Here is a 17,890-nt window from a genome sequence, read left to right on the forward strand (position 1 = left end):
TAATTTAGAGACTTGCATAGGGAATAGCGGAATGGCACTGAGAATAAATTTAGCTAGGGTGATTCTGCTTGTCGTGGAGAGACAACTTGGTTCCAACCAACTAGTTTGCTCTTGAACCTCTGAACGATGTATTGAAAGTGCTTTGTAGACTTTAGACTTTAGGTGATAGGGAAGCCAAGATAGCTGCCTATTTCACTAAACATATGCATAACAGTGATAGATTTGATCTCCCCTTTTAGTGCAACAGGAATGTTCTTCGAAAAGAAAAGAGAAGATTTCGCCAGACTAATTTTCTCCCCTAATGCATTGCAAAAGAAATGTAAACAATTCATCATAATAAAGGCCTGCTCTTCAGAAGCTTCACCAAATAGCATAATATCATCAGCAAACATGAGATACGAAATTGTTGGACCTGTGGATGTTATGTAGATTGGCTTCCAAGTACCATTGTAGATTGATTATATGTCGCACCTCGGTACTAAAAGTATGATTGATATAGAATATGAGATAAACTCACATTTCATAAGCTTTAATTATATAAGATTAAGTTAAAATATCGATAACTAATTTATATATATAATTATAAGGTTCGAAAAACAATCTTAAATATTCTGCAGAAATGTTGGCAAATTTTTCATTGTAATTTGGATATTTCAAAATTTCTATAATAATAAAACTTGTTAGCCAATTCAGCAAAGGAGCTTAGCTCCACAATAGGAGATTATATATCAGCAAAATAAAATTAGAATCTAACTATGGTATACATGAAGCACTAACTACTATTGTATACTATAATGAAAATTTACATTTAAATAAATGATTGAAGCATGCTTGTGTCTTCCAAGAAGCAATAAAACCCGTCAATTATCAGCAAGAGGTACAAAGTCAACTATATTATCTGAGACCGAAAATTTTTTTTGATGAGTCGTGTCCCGATCAAATTATAGATAAAATATGTAAAAATAGTAATTAATAATATTTAGTTTAAAATAAATCAATGGAATATTAAAACATATATAACTAACAATAAATGCAAAAGTTGCTCAATAAATAACTTTGAAATAAATCAATAATTTTAAAATTTTATAAGTTATCGAGAATCATACAACTAATAAATATATACAAAAAGAATTCGAATGATGATATAATCAAGTAAAAAAATGTTTGCAAATAAATAATATAAAATAATAAATTTTAAATCCAATCTAGGAGGAAATTTACAATATAAATCATATATGTTCAAATAACAATTTGTTTAATAGAATAAATTTAAAAATAATAAATTTTCAAAATTTCATGCTTAGCAAGACTTAATTAGAATAATTAATAAGTGTGAACACATAATCCACAAAAATAAATAATTAACAAGTGTGAACATATAGTCCACAAGGGTAAGTTACTAACAAGCGCGTCTTAAAGCGATAAAATAAGCACAGGCATATAACTCATGAAACAACATGAGTTTGATGCTCATGAATATCTATTCCTCTGCTTCACATACGTTGGCCTGTACACGGGATTAGTACCTCCTACAAGCATCCTATTAATTAAGTGTATCATGGCACACTAAAGGTTAACAGAACTACTGTTAGCATCCAGTATTTTGAACTCAGTTCTTCTAGTAAAAATAATCAAGCGTGCAAGGAGTTGGGAAAAAAAAACACTAATATTTTCATTTTCAAAGTATACTGTTCAACTACTATCTTTCCTTTCTAAACTCATTTTCATTTTCTCTTTCTACAAACTATTATATTAAAAGTTTTCATATCAATATAGAGTTAAATAATTAAATTACTTTTAAAATTAGAACCTATTATTCTATATCAACTTCAATCAATTCTTATTCATAACATAAACCATAAAAATAGAATTAACAAGAATGTTTATACAACTTATAAAAGAATAATTTCAAAATTTAAAATTTAAATAAAGAAGTTTTATAGACTTTAAAAAATTTATTTATGAAATACTATCCACTCATTTGAGAGTCTCTAATAATTCTAAAACTTGGCTTCCTCAAATTTTCACTTACTTCACTGACGCCCCAAATAGTTTATTACATAATTCAACAATTCTCATGTCATTATAAATTTTCTTTCTTATGATAGACAAACAAAATTGACATTCAAAATCCTTAATAATCTCTAAAATTTCTCATTAATTCCTTAAACTTTCACTAAACCTTACAGCAACTTCTATCAAATAACCAACAATACTAAGCAATGTTTAATCATCACTATTAACACAACTCTTAGTCCAAGCTTAATAAAATACCTATTATCATTTAGTTTAATAATTTCCCTTTAGGTGTTATACAATTTTAATAGATAGATCAACTTTATAATTTATATGAAGACATATACTTCTTCAAATAGTAAATATAATTTCTCTAGGTTTTAATATAAAAATTAAATAATTTTATTCCCATCAACTTCTTTGGAGCATTCTTATAAAGTATTTATTATAGACAAAATTATGAGGGGGAGAATTCAAGCAATTTCAACAACTTTTAAACTTCCAATTCCATAATCAAATTCAGTTTAGCATCATAGCAAAATAACATCCAACATTAATTTAAATTACACCTCAATTCCTTTTAAAACTTCTAGACAGCAGCACCGAAAAATAGGTGTACATAGCATCAATCAGCCATAGGAGGGAAATGATGATTCGGTGCTGCTACAGAGAATGAAGAGGAAGGAGAAAAACCAGCCACTCACCTCAAACGAAACAGCAATGCCACCATTATAATCAACACGTGAACGACACTGCAGAAGAAAAGGAGAAGGGCTTCACTCTGCTATACGAACGAAAGGAAGAATCAACAATTGCCAGCCATCAAAAAAGAGAAATCAAGCTATCATACACACTCGGAATTCCAGCTGTTGAGGAGAAGAAAAGAAAAGAGATAAACACGCACTCACGCACCTCTGTCATCCATGGAACTGCGAGGAAACGGAGAATATATTCAGCCAACCAATCGGTGAGAAACGGATGAACAGCAAAGGGGGAGGAGTAAACGACTTTCCGGCGAGGAGAAGACACAGACGCTAACGGGAAAGCTGAAGTCAGTGCAACGAGAAGAGAAGAAAACAGAGAATGAATGCGAACGCTCTCACTCTGTTTTGCGGATTTAACCGACAAAGGTGGAAGGAGGTATGAAATATCAAACTTTTGGGAAAAAATTACAGAACACGACCAATGCTTGTTGGGAAAATTTCAAAAGATGATCCCACCAGATTTTTTTTTGTTGTGATTATAATATTTTTATAATAAAAAGAAAGGGAACTTTAGTCATTTTCCATTTAAGGAAAACACAGCCAACATTTAGTTTAAGTAAAATTCAAACTATAAACTTTCATATAAGTATTCAGTATAAATTTTATTAGACCACTAGTTTTCATTTTCCATAAAATTAGAATAAATAAATTAAATATCAATTGAAAAAAATTAATCTAATTTAAAGTTTAAGATCGTTACATTATATAGGATAACCTATGCACACATACACAAATAAAGATGGTGAAATTGAATCTCCTTGACAAAGACCACGAGCAGGAGTTACAAAGAATCATATTCTATTTGATACACACATGTACAGACCAAAATACAGTGTAATGGTGTGTCAAGGTTGTTCCCATGAGGAATCAAACAAAATTGTAACTAGGCAATAGAGTTTCCATTTTCATTTATGTTAAGCAAAATCAAATTGCAAATTAAAATTAAATCTATAAAATTTTTTACCAAAGTTCTCAATTTAGCAACCGCTTACGTCCAAGGCAATTTAGAGTTACTAATCTCTTGCTTGATCCATAGACCTCTTTTTTATCCAATTAATTAATTTTAGTGTCACTTTTGTTAATCTAGAGTATTGATAGCTATAAGGGTCTTCCGAACCTTCTATACCTCTCTCCCAAGTTAATTATGTTATTTCTAGCAAAATTGCCCAAGAGGAAATCCAATTCTAATTCAATCTAAAATGATTATATGCAGCACTTAGGTATATGTCTATCTTAATTGCAAATTAGATAATAATCTAGTCCCACATTACTCAATCTAATAATCAAAATGAGATTTTCCTTTGCTAAGGAAAAATCCCAATACCAAAAATCATATTTAATTGTGATCAAATATCAAATAGACATTCAAACAAAAGATTAAATAACCAAAATCAACATTAAGCAAATTAATAGCTAAAATGAACTCTAATCCACCAACAAGATCATAGATGCTCTTAGTCAAGTATAAATTAGCTACACATAGCCATTATAACAACCAATCCAAGCAATTTATACACCAAAATGAAGATAAAGGGAGGAAGAAAGCTTAATTGGAGTGATTTTTGTCAAAAATCACAACACCCAAGTGTTCGCCAAACTTCTCGAACTCTTTCTCCACCTCTTGAAGCTCTAAGGACGAGCAACTACTGAAAATGAGAATTCGTTTGAAATTTCCTCCCCAAAACCCTCAAAATGAATCTATAAGTGATGCTAAGTATTTTGTAGAAATTTGTTTTGTTGTCAGGACATCCTACCCATTGTTGCAATAATACTATTTAGAATTCAATTGGGTCAAAGTAGGTGTAGCTCATATTCTCAATTTTTTTTGGGTGCAATTTCATTCTAACGTTTTTAAACTTAGTACAATTTTGCCTGATTGTTAATTGACCATTAGTTGACTATAACCTATTAAGTTCAATTGTAAATGCCTTGTTGAATGGCCATGTAGGAGTTCATGTCAGAAGTCTTTTTCTTTTATCTTTGCCATATCAATTCCTTTCCTTCTTCCTCCCTTCCTTAATCTGGAATTTGATAAAGTAGAACAATTCCTAGACACAATAATTCCCTGATAAACCAAAACAAAACCTAAGCTATATAAATTTCAATCCAATTCCTAGAAATTGACAACAAGAACAACCAAACCCAACAAATTAAGAACACAAGGCAAGAACAATCAAGCAGAAGTAGAAGAAGAAAGGGGCAAGGGGATTGGTTTGATCATGGCAAGAAGAAATTGACACAAATCAAAATGAGAATTTTACAATAAAATTAGATCACATTTACAACAAAATTGAACCTAGGATCAAAGGATGTTGGAACCAAAATCAAATCTGATTATTGTTGAAGAAGAAGAATCAAAGGGCCTTCAAATCCAAACCTTTAAAACAAGACCATCATCCTTCATTCCCACCATCAACCATCATATTTTTATTTTGCTTTAATGTTTGCCATCTCCTTCACCCTTAAAGGTCAGAGGTCGAGAGATATGGTGATCTTAGAGAAGAGTAAAGGTATGGAGGCATGAAAGATATGAAGACCCGCCATTGCAGCCTCAAAAGTTTCCATCACTACCACGATTGTAAAAAAATGAAGGGAAAAGAAGTAGGATGAGGCATCATCATATCTTTATTGCAATTGAGGTGTGTGTCAAAGTCATAGTTTGCAAAATTGCATTTTCCCATGCACGCACTGATTCCTCTACACAACTACTTCAAGTTATGGGTAGAAAAAAGAAATTCTTCTTTAGATCTAAAAGATACAAGGGGAAAATATTTAAACCCAAATTTGATGATTGAAAATAATAGGAAGCTATAGAGTAACCTAAATTTAAGAACAACTACCTTTTTATTAATAACCCAGGTTGAGATTATCTTAAAATCCTACCCACTCACCTCATTCATAGCCTCCTACGCTATGGGTTCATGGGTAGAGGAAGAAGACCAGGAAGGGGGAAAGGGACTAATTTAATTAGAAGGGGAGAAGACCAAATAAAGGAGATGAGGGTGGGGAAGGGGAATTGCTTTAGAATTTGACGTGTGAGGGGAGGGGAATAATTGATGTGGATATTTTATTCTTCTTTTTTTGAATTTTAAATTTTTAAAATATCTTAGTTGATTGCCAACAAAGCAAGTCAAAGTCAAATTAATGATCAACACGATCAAAAACTAATATTAAGTTAAAATTATACTAAATTGAAAAACATTGGGGGTAAAATTGCACTATAAAAACCTTCAGGATATGAGATGGGCTTGTTTGAAAACTTTAAGAATAGAATTGTACCTTAATCCTATTTATTGTGGGCTTCAAAATTTTTAACTTTGGGCTTATAAATTGGGTCTCCCCATGTGGATAAAACCCATAATTAATTATACAATTGGCCCAATAACTTTTACAATTGTCTTTAAAACCTATCCATATCTATTTTCATAAATAATCATCTACTTAATCATATTTTTGCTAATAAATTCAACTTGATGACTTTCAATTGCATTAAAACTCTGATAATTTTAGTAAAATATTGAAAGTCATCACTAACCCATTATAAAGAACACTGTAAGAGATTGAAGAAATACAATGGAGAATTAGTTGCATAGAGTTGGAATCCATTCCGAGTCAACTTCTATGGCAAAGAAACCTTTCTTGCCTCTTGATTTCTTCATGATATGAAGGAATTCTTGATAGATGATAATGTTATCTTGAATTTGCCTCTCTGAGATAAAGCTAGATTGGAATGAGGAGATTAAATAATTCATTAATCGTTTTATTCATTGATTTAGAATCTTGGAGAGCATTTATAATGTACAATAGAGAAAGATTAGTCGAAAGCAGCTTACAAGTGTAGGATTATCCCTTCTAGGAATCAACAAGATAAAAGTTTTGTTAGCCTTAGTAACTAAGATATTTCCTTCAAAAACAGTGCTTTCTTGGTTTCATCATTTGTAGGAGGCAAGGCTAGAGAAATTAACAAGAACAAAGTCACACCTTGGGAATGAGGTTGTAGTCAAAAGGTGAATGAAGTAAGAATCATTCTCCTAGAAGAGATCCTTAAAATAATTCGATACCAGATGTTATAGGTCAAGATCATTGTCAACCTAATTTTTTTAGGTCATCCTTTAGTGCAGAAACACAATTCCTCCTCCTTCTTATAATTGTCTTGAGGTGGTAGCGTCAAGTATTATGGTCTCCTTGAGTGATCCATTCTGTATAAGCCTTTTAGAACAATTTTAGTTCCTCTAATCTTAGAATCTTCTCCATTCATTTTGCAACCCTAACTCCAGGTTGGTCAAAAATTAGATAAAAAGATAAGAGTATGATTTTTAGATGCTATTTAACTTGGCTAGGGTGTACTTCTTCTTTTACTCCACAAAGTCAAAAAGTTTTTTATTCCAAACAAGAAGGGAATTTTTGAAATTATCAAGATTTTAAGACATATTATGTAACAGTTACATCCCCCCAACCCTATTGCTGTGAGTGGTAGACTGGGCTCTGACCAATTCATAGCAATCTAGCCGGATTTACTTATGGTAGTACATAGGTTATTCCCTGAACCCACTGCACTAAGAGAGCCTCCTCAAGTTCGATCTTCCAACATCTCCTATTTGGCAAAGTTGTGACTCAATGGTACTAGATTTAGCCTCAACTTTGCTAAGTAGGAGAGATTAGAGGATTGAAGCTGGGGAGTCTCTTTTAGCATAGTGGGTGTAAGGAATAACTCATATTTTTTGGATGATCACCTTTCAATTGAAGTAATTAAAGATGATAAATAATTACCTATGTTCTTAGTCAATTTAGGGCCTTGGGTGCTTAAGTTTAATGGGTTTAGCACAAAACGACCATCCAAGGCTAGAATTGTAATAATCTCTCCTACAGGCATAAATACTATGAACAACCAAGCTAAATATGAAGTACTACTGACGAGTCTTGAAATCCTTCAGGAATTGAAAGCCCATGAGGTAGTCATAGAAGGAGACTCTCAACTTATTATTAAACAATTAACTAATAAGTATAAGTGTAACAGCCCAGCTCTGGTAATGTACTATACAAGGTGTAACATCCTGATTTTTAGATAATAAAGAAATTGTGAAATTTAGGTCTTATTGAGGATAAAAAATAATAATAATAGGAATTTATATTATTTGAGGCTATTTGAGAGTAATAATATGGTTAGGCATTTAACTATGAATTAAAACTTTAGGCTTAAAATCACATAAGAGATGTTTAGTTAAGATATAATTTTAAAATTTAAAATATATAATAAATGTGTGTGTGTAGGTAAAAAAAAACAAAGGTGCAAGGCTTCTTTTAGGTCCCACGTCGGTTAGATGTGGGAAAAGGAAAGATTTCCTCATTAATAAAAATGCTAGAATGTGCATCAGATGAGAGTAAAAGAGCATTAAACAAATTATGAAAATTGCAACTAATGGTCTAAGGGTTTGAATAATTAAATTCAAATATATAGTCATTTTTTATTAAAATTGTGGGACCCACAATCTCATTTTTATATTATTTCCCCCATCTCTCTCTCTTTCACATTTCTTAAATAATATTAGCTTTCTAATGATATGATTATTTTGTAGAATAGAGCAAATATTCTGATTAAGATTTTTTTAGAGGATAGTTAATCTGACGTTATGATGAATTAAAAATATATGTTGAAGTTGTTTAGGGATATGATAAATATTATAGAATATTTTCTTGAGGTTAAAACTCAGATTTAACAATTTTTAAGTTAGACTCTAGACCTATATGGTTGGATTTATGTTGGATCTGAGAGGTAAGGATGAACCTCTGATTATTAAATATTTATTTAAGTATGAATAGGTATTTCTAAGAATATAGAATGGCGATTTGAGGCTTGAGAGTAATTTTTGAATTTTTAATTTATTTTTGAATGAATTTTTGGAATATAGATTGATGAAATTGTGATACTAAAAGTGATTTAAGGCTTAAATATAGTTTATTACGGTAGGAGAATTCTAGAAAGTAATTTGAAAAGTTAAGTGAGGAACAAACCTTAAATTAGTGTCAATATGAGTCTTAGGCCTAAAACTTTCTAACTCTTTAAATTAGAGTTATTTATTAATTTCAATGTAAAATTAATATATAGCATTATGGAATAATTATGTAGATTGTATTGACAAAGAGAGTGGTGAAAGAGGAGTTGTGAAGGAAAACTTGTTATTCAAGACACAAGGTAACCATTATTAATATGTTGTGATAAGGGGTGTGTGTGATTGGTTATGTTGTTTTATTGTTTGGAAAAAATTATGAATTATTAAAAATAAATACTGGTATACGCTTGTTTGGAATTATTGTCAAGTGGGTTAAAAATTTGTATTTGTTTACTATGATGAGATATTATTCTTCAGTTATATTCTTGTTCGATTGTTTTAAATGATGCATGACTTGTCAGGGTATTTTAATATATGGTGTTGTTAGGAATTTCTATCTAGTTAATTATTATCACATGGTAAGCCCTCATTGGAACCAATGAGTGACATGTAGCTTGGTCCAACTCATCTTTGGCTAGGTAATTTGGCATCCAAGCATGACAAAAGGAGGATATAAGGTGTAGTCATATATTTAAATATTTATTTGGTTTGTTTGGAAATATTGTTCGGTTAAATATTTTTGTATGCCCACTTAGCAATCTCATGATTAGTTACATCCATATGTATTATTACATATTAATTGTTGGTTATTAAGACTTTCAAGTCTCATTCCCCATAGTTAATATTTCTACAGGAGCGAGTCCGACCGAGAAAGCACCAGAGGCATAATTTTGGTGTATAAGACACCACCTTTTACATTGCCTCTTATTTTGGATTATGCAATGTATCGGGTGCCAACTTAGAACATATCTTATTTTGTAGAGCATATAGCTTTTAACCCCTTTTATTAATTGCATTTATATGACTAAGAGGATCATGTCTATCCCTTTTGATCCTTGAACTAATTTGAAAATCATGCCATAAGGATCTTGTTTGTCCTTCATGGTTTTAATTGCTTTTTAGGATGTTAGTAACATAACAAAATTTACTTGGAAGCATTGAGTATTTAGTGAAAAGGTATTTATAATGTGAACAAGTGTACATCCAATGATTATATTTTGTTAAGAATAAGTGTTGGATTATGGTGAATGTTGTGCGGAGCCATTTTAGGTATTGTTGAACCAATACCATTTAGGAAGTATTAGTACTTAAACAAAACTTATGAAAATTTTTTGGGATTCTACCACCTTGGGATAGGCTTCTACGCCAAATGTTAATTTAAAAATTATTTTTTTATATGAATTGTTTTACATTATTTTCCATTAGGTAAGATTTTAGTATAAATGTATTTTCAATTATCATGGTTGAGCTTATTCATTATGTTAAATTCTTTCTACTATGGTAGGCTATTTGTAAAATGTTTATTTATATGATAAACTCTTTCTACCATAGTAGAGTTTTAAAAGAATTTTTTTATTTATTATCATGGTAGAAATTTTTCTACCATGATAAGAGTTCAATGATGTAATAATGATTTATTGAATTAATAATTTGTGAAAAATTAGTTTGAAAATTTCAAGGTGTCACATATTGCTTTCAGAGCATCATGTTTCGAGCCTCTATTTTGGTGATACTAATGTTTTGTTTGAAACTATTACTAGTTTGGATTTAATATGTATTTATTATGTGTTGGTGTGATGCATTACATATAGTCGATTGGAAATATATATTGTTATGGTACTTCTCATTGTATGGACATTATATGGTTAGGCTAACTTTATTTTTTATATATCCTGCATCCTTTGGGAGGGGAGAGAGGATGCCTGTCACTCGCGGTAACTTAAGAGCCTAGCATGAGCAATCCAACCTCCACCGCCAAATGAAGAGCCTAACTTGATAGAATTGAGAGCACTTGTGAAGACTTTAACGGACAAAGTCCAAAGATACAAGTAAGAGTTGACGAAGCTAAAGATACAGAAGGTCACTGAGAATGGTGATAGGGCTTATACTGAGAGTCACATAGAGGAAGGTAGTTCTTCACATCCTACTATTATGAGAGATCATGAGCCTAAGAAGGAGGAGACTAGGTAGGAGCAACAGAAAGCCCTACTATCTATTACTAATGTGTGAGAAACTATTAAAAAGTTTAACTCTTCCATGTTTGATGGTAACCTTAAACCATCCGTGGTGTAGGAATGGGTGAAGAGACTTGAGTCTGTCTTTTGAGTAGTCACGTGCACCAGTAACTAAAAGGTGTAGGTAGCGTTAGTACTCCTAGTGAAGGGAGCAAGAGATTGGTGGGAGACAGCAGGGCCTAGGGACGATTCTACACTCACATGGGAAGAGTTCAAGGAAAATTGTTTATGCATTACTTTCCGTCAAAGTTAAGGTTTGAGAAGGAAGTTGAGTTACATGCTTTTAAGCAAGGGAACCTAGACGAGGACATGTTCATCACCAAGTTTCAAGAGTTATCTAGATACTCCACCTACCTACAGTATAAGGATGATTCTAAGTGGAAGGCTAAGCACTTATTGGAGAAGGTGAGATTAGAATTAAGGGAGCAATTAACTCATCTAGACATCCGAGACTATAATGAAATGTGCATAAAACTACAAATAGTAGCCAGCAGTAAGAGGAAGGTCGAGAGAGTGAAGAGAGGGGATTCATATAGTAGACCCCTAACCTACCCTAACCCATCGGAGGCATTACAAAAAAGAACTATCAGGGTTTGAGTAGCTCATAGAACCAGGGAAGGAAGAAGGGTCTATTTCAAAAGGGCCAAGGACAAAAGAGCCATTAAAGTGGCCATCAAGGGTCACAAAGGGACCCAACAGTATCTACTCCTACCCCGAGTACAACAAGCTGTCAACAATATAATAAATGCGGGTGCCATCACTCCAGGCCGTGCTGGGTTTATTACATTTGTAGGAAACTTGGTCACATTATGAAGTTTTACAGTGACAATCAAGATTTAAATATGAAGAACCCCTCCCAGCATCCTACTGTAGCCAACCATGTGTTTGCCATCACTTAGGACATGATGAACTCCCCATATGCCATTAGAGGTAACATTAAAATCCTTTATCATGATATTGTTGCACAATATGATTCAGGTGCTATGCACTCTTTTATTTTTGAAACTTATATAAAGAACTTTGATTTGCCTATGTGTATTACCTTTTGATATGAATGTGTCCACTCTTGTGGGAGAATCTATGAGGATCGCTAAGGCATGCCTTAACCTAACAATCGAGTTTGAAAATAGGAAGACAATTATGGACTTGATTATCCTACCACTGAGAGGTATAGATGTAATTATGGGAATAAATTAGATGTCTGTAAATAGTACTATCCTAGACTGTAGAGAGAGGAGTGTGTCTTTGTCTGCTTTGTGGGTGACTCCAGTTGAGGCTCAAGACCATGTTTTCTTATTGATGGCACAAGTTGATAGATATATGAAGAAAGGTTATGGTTTTCTTTTCTATCTAAGTTGAGATTAATAAAGGTGTGAAGAATATCCCTATTGTCAAGGAATTTGCAGATATATTTTTAGATGAGGTCTCCGGTTTACTCTTAAAGCACAAGGTGAAGCTCTCAATTGAGTAATACCTAGTATAGGGCCAATTTCTAAGGCTCCTTATTGAATGTTCTCCTCAGAGTTAGCAAAATTAAAAAGGAAAATTAAAGAGCTACTTGAGAAGGGTTTTATCAAACTAAGTGTTTCACCTTTGGGATCTCTAGTTCTTTTAGTGAAGAAGAAGGATGGAAGCCTTTGACTGTGCATTGACTCTAGACAATAACAAAGTAACCATCAAGAACAAATATCTACTTTCGAGAATCGATGATTTATTGGATCAGCTTATGAGATCAACAATTTTCTCAAAGATTGAGTTGAGGTTAGGGTATTACCAATTGAGAGTAGGAGCAAAGAACATATCTAAGATAGCATTTCGGACTAGATGTGGGCATTATGAATTCATGATGATGCCATTTGGACTTATGAATGCTCTTACAGTATTTATGGATTACATAAATAGGATCTTTCGACCCTATTTAGATAAGTTTACAGTAGTATTTATTATGACATTCTTGTTTATTTGAAGGATGAGGAAGCTCATGGCAAGCATTTAAGGACCATCTTGCAAGTTTTGAGGGAACATAAGCTTTGTGCCAAATTGAGCAAATATGAGTTTAGGCTCCAAAAAGTGAAGTCTTTAGGCCATGTTATGTCTAGAAATGAAGTTGTAGTGGATCCTAGCAAGATTGATGTAGTAATAAGGTGGGAATAGGCTAAATTTGTGATTGAGATATGAAGCTTTCTAAGTTTAGCAGGTTATTATTGTTAGTTTATTAAAGGATTTTTGTAAATTGCAATGCCCTTGACTAAGCTGACTAAGAAGGATGCCCTGTTTATTTGGACTGACAAATGTGAAGCTGCTTTCTAAGAGTTGAAAAGAGGTTGACCACTACTCCAGTGTTGACCATTCCTAACCCTGTGATGCCATACACTCTATACACTAATGCTTCTTTAAAGGGTTTTGGATGTGTTTTGATGCAAGATGATAGAGTAGTTGCCTATTCCTCCAAACAGTTGAGGCCGCATGAAGAAAATTACCCTACACATGACTTAGAGTTGGCTGTAGTTGTGTTTGCTCTGAAGATATGGAGACTCTACTTGTATAGATCTAAGTTTTAAATCTTTAGTAACCATAAGAGCCTGAAGTATTTATTTGATCAAAAGGAGCTTAATATGAGGTGGCAATGGTAGATGGAATTTTTAAAGGATTATGACTTTGAATTGCATTATCATCCGGGTAAGGCTAATGTGGTAGCTGACACTTTGAACAGGAAGACTATTCATGCTGCACATTTGATGGTTCATGAATATCATTTATGGAATAGTTTTCATGATGTTTTGATAGATGTGACTGAGCATCAGATGGCCGCACTCCAAGTAGCGGACTTTGAGAGCAAATTCTGGGCAAATCTCAGAGTTGCACAACAGAGTGATGACTACTTGAGGAATATAAGAAAAGAGGTAATGGCAGGAAAGGCCCTAAATTTTACCAACTTTGATGATACAATGATGAGGTATAAAGGAAGAATTTATGTACCTAATGATCTGAGATTGAGGAATATCCTTTTAAAGGAGGCTCATAAAGCAAATATACAATTCATCCAGGTATGACTAAGATGTACTATGATTTAAAGCAAGGTTAGTGGTGGCTAAGAATGAAGAGAGATGTAATGAAATTTGTTTCTAGATGTTTGACATGTCAGAAGATCAAGATAGAATATTAAAAGCCGCCAGGAATGCTATAACCATTAGATATTCTAGAGTAGAAATGGGATGATATTTTCATGGATTTCATCATTAGACTGCCAAAAACACCCTCAACTAAGGATGCTATTTGGGTAATTATGGACGACTCATTAAATCAGCTCACTTTTTGGCAATCAGGTTTACCCCTGCATTAGAGAAATTTAATGAGATATATATTAAGGAGATAGTTAGGCTTCATGGTATACCCTCTATAATCATGTCAGATCATGACCTAATGTTTACTTCAAACTTTTGGGGTGTGCTGCAGAAGGCTATGGGTACTAGAGTAAGTTTTAGCACCACATACTACCCTCAGACAAATGGACAAATAGAGAGGACGATTTAAACTTTGGAGGACATGTTGAGAGCTTGTGCCATTGAACTACCAAGCAGTTGGGATAATCATCTACCGTTAGCTGAATTTGTTTATAATGACAACTATCATTCTAGTATTGAGATGGCGCCTTATGAGGCCTTGTATGGAAGGAAGTGTAGATTGCCTTTGTGTTAGATAGAATTAAGTAGGAGGAGTATCATTGGTCTAGAAATTGTAGAGAAAACCACTCAAAAAATTGCTATGATTAAGCAAAAATTGATAACAGCTCAAAGCTAATAGAAGAGTTATGCTGATAAAAGGAGACGGCTATTAGAATTTGAAGTAAGAGATAATGTATTTTTAAGGATTTCTCCAGTGATAGGCATTAGTAGAGCCATCAAGGAGAAGAAGTTGACGCCTAGATTTATGGGCCCGTATGAGATCTTGGAGCGAATTGGACCTATTGCATATAGAGTTGCATTACCTTCGCAGATTGCAGGTTGTAACACCCTCAAATTTACAGACCGATTTTTCACAAGTTATTAATTCAACAAATCCTTTTTTTTATTTTTTTTTTCATTGAACCCTTATCATGGTAGAAAAATTTCTACCACGATACATCCAAGACAATATACCACAGGTCTTAAAATATCTAAAAAAAAAACAATTAGAACCATGAGGGACAGACATGATCCTCATAGCATGTTATTCAAATCAGATCATAAATCAAGAAGGACAGACATAATCCTCTTGGTCATATAAATACTTTTAATAAAAAGGATTAGAGTTTACATGCTTCACAAAGAAGATATGTCCTAAGTTGGCACAAGATACATTGTATAATCTAAAATAAGAGGCAACGTAAAAGATGGTGTCTCATACACCACAGTTACACCTCTGGTGCTTTCTCGGCCGGACTCGCTCCTGTAAAAATATTAACCACGGGGAATGAGACTTAAAAGTCCCAGTAACCAAAAATTAATATGTAATGATACATGCGGATGTAACTAATCATGCGATTGCTAAGTGGGCACACAAAACATTTAACCGAACAATACTTTCAAACAAACCAAACAAGTATTTAATTTGCATGATTGCACCTTATATCCTCCTTTCGCCATGCTCGGACGCCAAATCACCCGGCCAAAGGTGAGTTGGACCAAGCGACACGCCACTCATTGGGTCCAATGAGGGCTTACCACGTGGTAATAATTAACCGAACAGAAATTCCCATTAACACCATACATTAAAATACCCTGACAAGTCATGCATCATTCAAATATCCAAACAGGAATATATCCGAACAATAATATCTCATCATGATAAACAAAAATAAATTTTTAACCCACTTGGCAATAATTTCAAACAAGTATATACAGTATTTATTTTCAATAATTCATAATTTTTCCAAACAACAAAACAACACATAACCATTCACAAACACACTCATCACAACACATTAATAATGGTTACCTTGTGTCTTGAATAACAAGTTCCCCTTCACAACTCCTTTTTCACCACTATCTTTGTCAATATAATCTACATAATTATTTCACAATACTATATATTAATTTTACATTAAAATAAATAACTCTAATTTAAAGAGTTAGAAAGTCTTAAATCTATAGTCCATATTAACACTAATTTAAGATTTATGCCTCATTTAACTTCCCAAATTCTTTTCTAAAATTCTCGTACCCTAATGAACTATTTTTTTTTATCCTCAATTCACTTCTAGTATCACAATTTCATCCTTCTACATTCTAAAAATTCATCCAAAAATAAATTAAAAATTTTAGAATTATCCTGAAGCCTCAAATCACCTTTCTATAACCTCAAAAATACCTATTCATACTTAAATAAATATTTAATAATCATAGGTTTATCCCTACGTCTCAGATTCCACATAAATTCAACCATATAGATCTAGATTTTAACTCAAAAATTCTTAAACATGAGTTTCAACCTCAAGAAAATATTCTATAATATTTATTATATCCCTAAGAATTTTAACCTATATTTTTAATCCATCATATCATCAGATTAACTATCCTATAGAAAAATCCTAATCAAAATATTTACTCTATCCTACAAAATAATCATATCACTAGAAAGCTAATATTATTTAGAAAATAACTATAAAATTAATTTTGTAATTAAATAAATTTTTAAATGCTAATCTAAACAGGAAAGTTAGAACATACCTGAAGAAAAAGAAAATAATCCCCCTTGTGAGAAAACGCCGAGCAACGTGAGAGGAAGAGAGAAAAATAATATAAAAATGGGATTGTGAGTCCCAAAATTATATTAAAAAAAAAAACTATAGGTTTGAATTTAATTATTCAAACCTTTGGGCCAAAAGTTGCAATTTTCTCTAAATTGCATCTTAGCCTCTCATGCTTCCTAATGCACACACCCCCCTCCTTTTTATACATGAAGGCACCTCTTCTCTTCCCTTATCTAACCAATGTGGGACTCAGAAACAACAACCTTCCCCCCCTTTTTTTTGTTCCTTCTACCTTCTCTCTCTTTTTTTTTTCAACACATACATAAAAAAAAATTATTTATGTATTATATCTTAACTAAATATTGCTTATGTGGTTTTAAATTTAAATTTTTAAATTCATAATTAAATACCTAACCATAATATTATTTCTAAATAACCTCAAATAATATAAATTCCTATTATTATCATTTTTTTTCTCAAAACCTAAATTCCACAATTTCTTTATTATATAAAAAATCAGGATGTTACACAGGTATCCATAATGTGTTCCACGTATCACAGTTAAAGAAGCACAACCTAGATCCCTCCCATGTTATTGAATCTGAAGAAGTGGAATTGAGGGAGAATTTGACCTTTAGATCTAAACCGGATCGAATTGAGGACTTTAAGGACAAGCAACTGTAAAATAAGACCATTTGACTCATTAAGGTGATTTGGAAGGGTGCAGCCCTAAGTGATGCCACCTGGGAGACTGAGGAGAATATAAGGCAAGATTACCCATATTTATTTGCTTAGGTATATAGTTTCTAAGCTTGCTAACCTTAAATTTTGAGGACAAAATTTCTAAAAGGAAGGAAAATTTATAACATCCTGATTTTTAGAAAATGAAGAAATTGTGAAACTTAGGTCTTATTCAGGATAAATAATAATAATAATAATAATAAAAATTTATATTATTTGAGGTTATTTGGGAGTAATAATATGGTTAGGTATTTAATTATGAATTAAAAATTTAGGCATAAGATCATATAAGAGATGTTTTGTTAAGATATAATTTTAAGATTTAAAATATATAAATAAATATGAATGTGTGTATGTGGGTAACAAAAAAAAAAGGTACAAAGCTTGTTTTAGGTCCCACATCGGTTAGATGTAGGAAGAGAAAAGGTTTTCTCATGTATAAAAATGCTAGAACGTACATCAGATGGGGACAAAAGGGCATTAAGCAATTTGTGAAAATTGCAACTAATGGCC

General features: G+C 32.4%; 1 long non-coding RNA gene across 1 annotated transcript; it reads right to left on the reverse strand.

The window, feature by feature from the left end:
- Window positions 1–14,948: 14,948 nt before the first annotated feature.
- LOC129285855 (uncharacterized) lies at window positions 14,949–16,622 on the reverse strand. The gene is made up of 2 exons (XR_008587362.1): window positions 15,883–16,622; window positions 14,949–15,333 (listed from the first exon to the last, which is right to left on the reverse strand). It is a non-coding gene; the product is annotated as an uncharacterized LOC129285855 (long non-coding RNA).
- Between the last annotated feature and the right edge of the window lie 1,268 nt (window positions 16,623–17,890).

Source organism: Prosopis cineraria, unplaced genomic scaffold (genome assembly GCF_029017545.1).
Source record: "Prosopis cineraria cultivar Desert tree isolate PC_DT_omini unplaced genomic scaffold, ASM2901754v1 PC11, whole genome shotgun sequence".
Classification (NCBI taxonomy): domain Eukaryota; kingdom Viridiplantae; phylum Streptophyta; class Magnoliopsida; order Fabales; family Fabaceae; genus Prosopis; species Prosopis cineraria.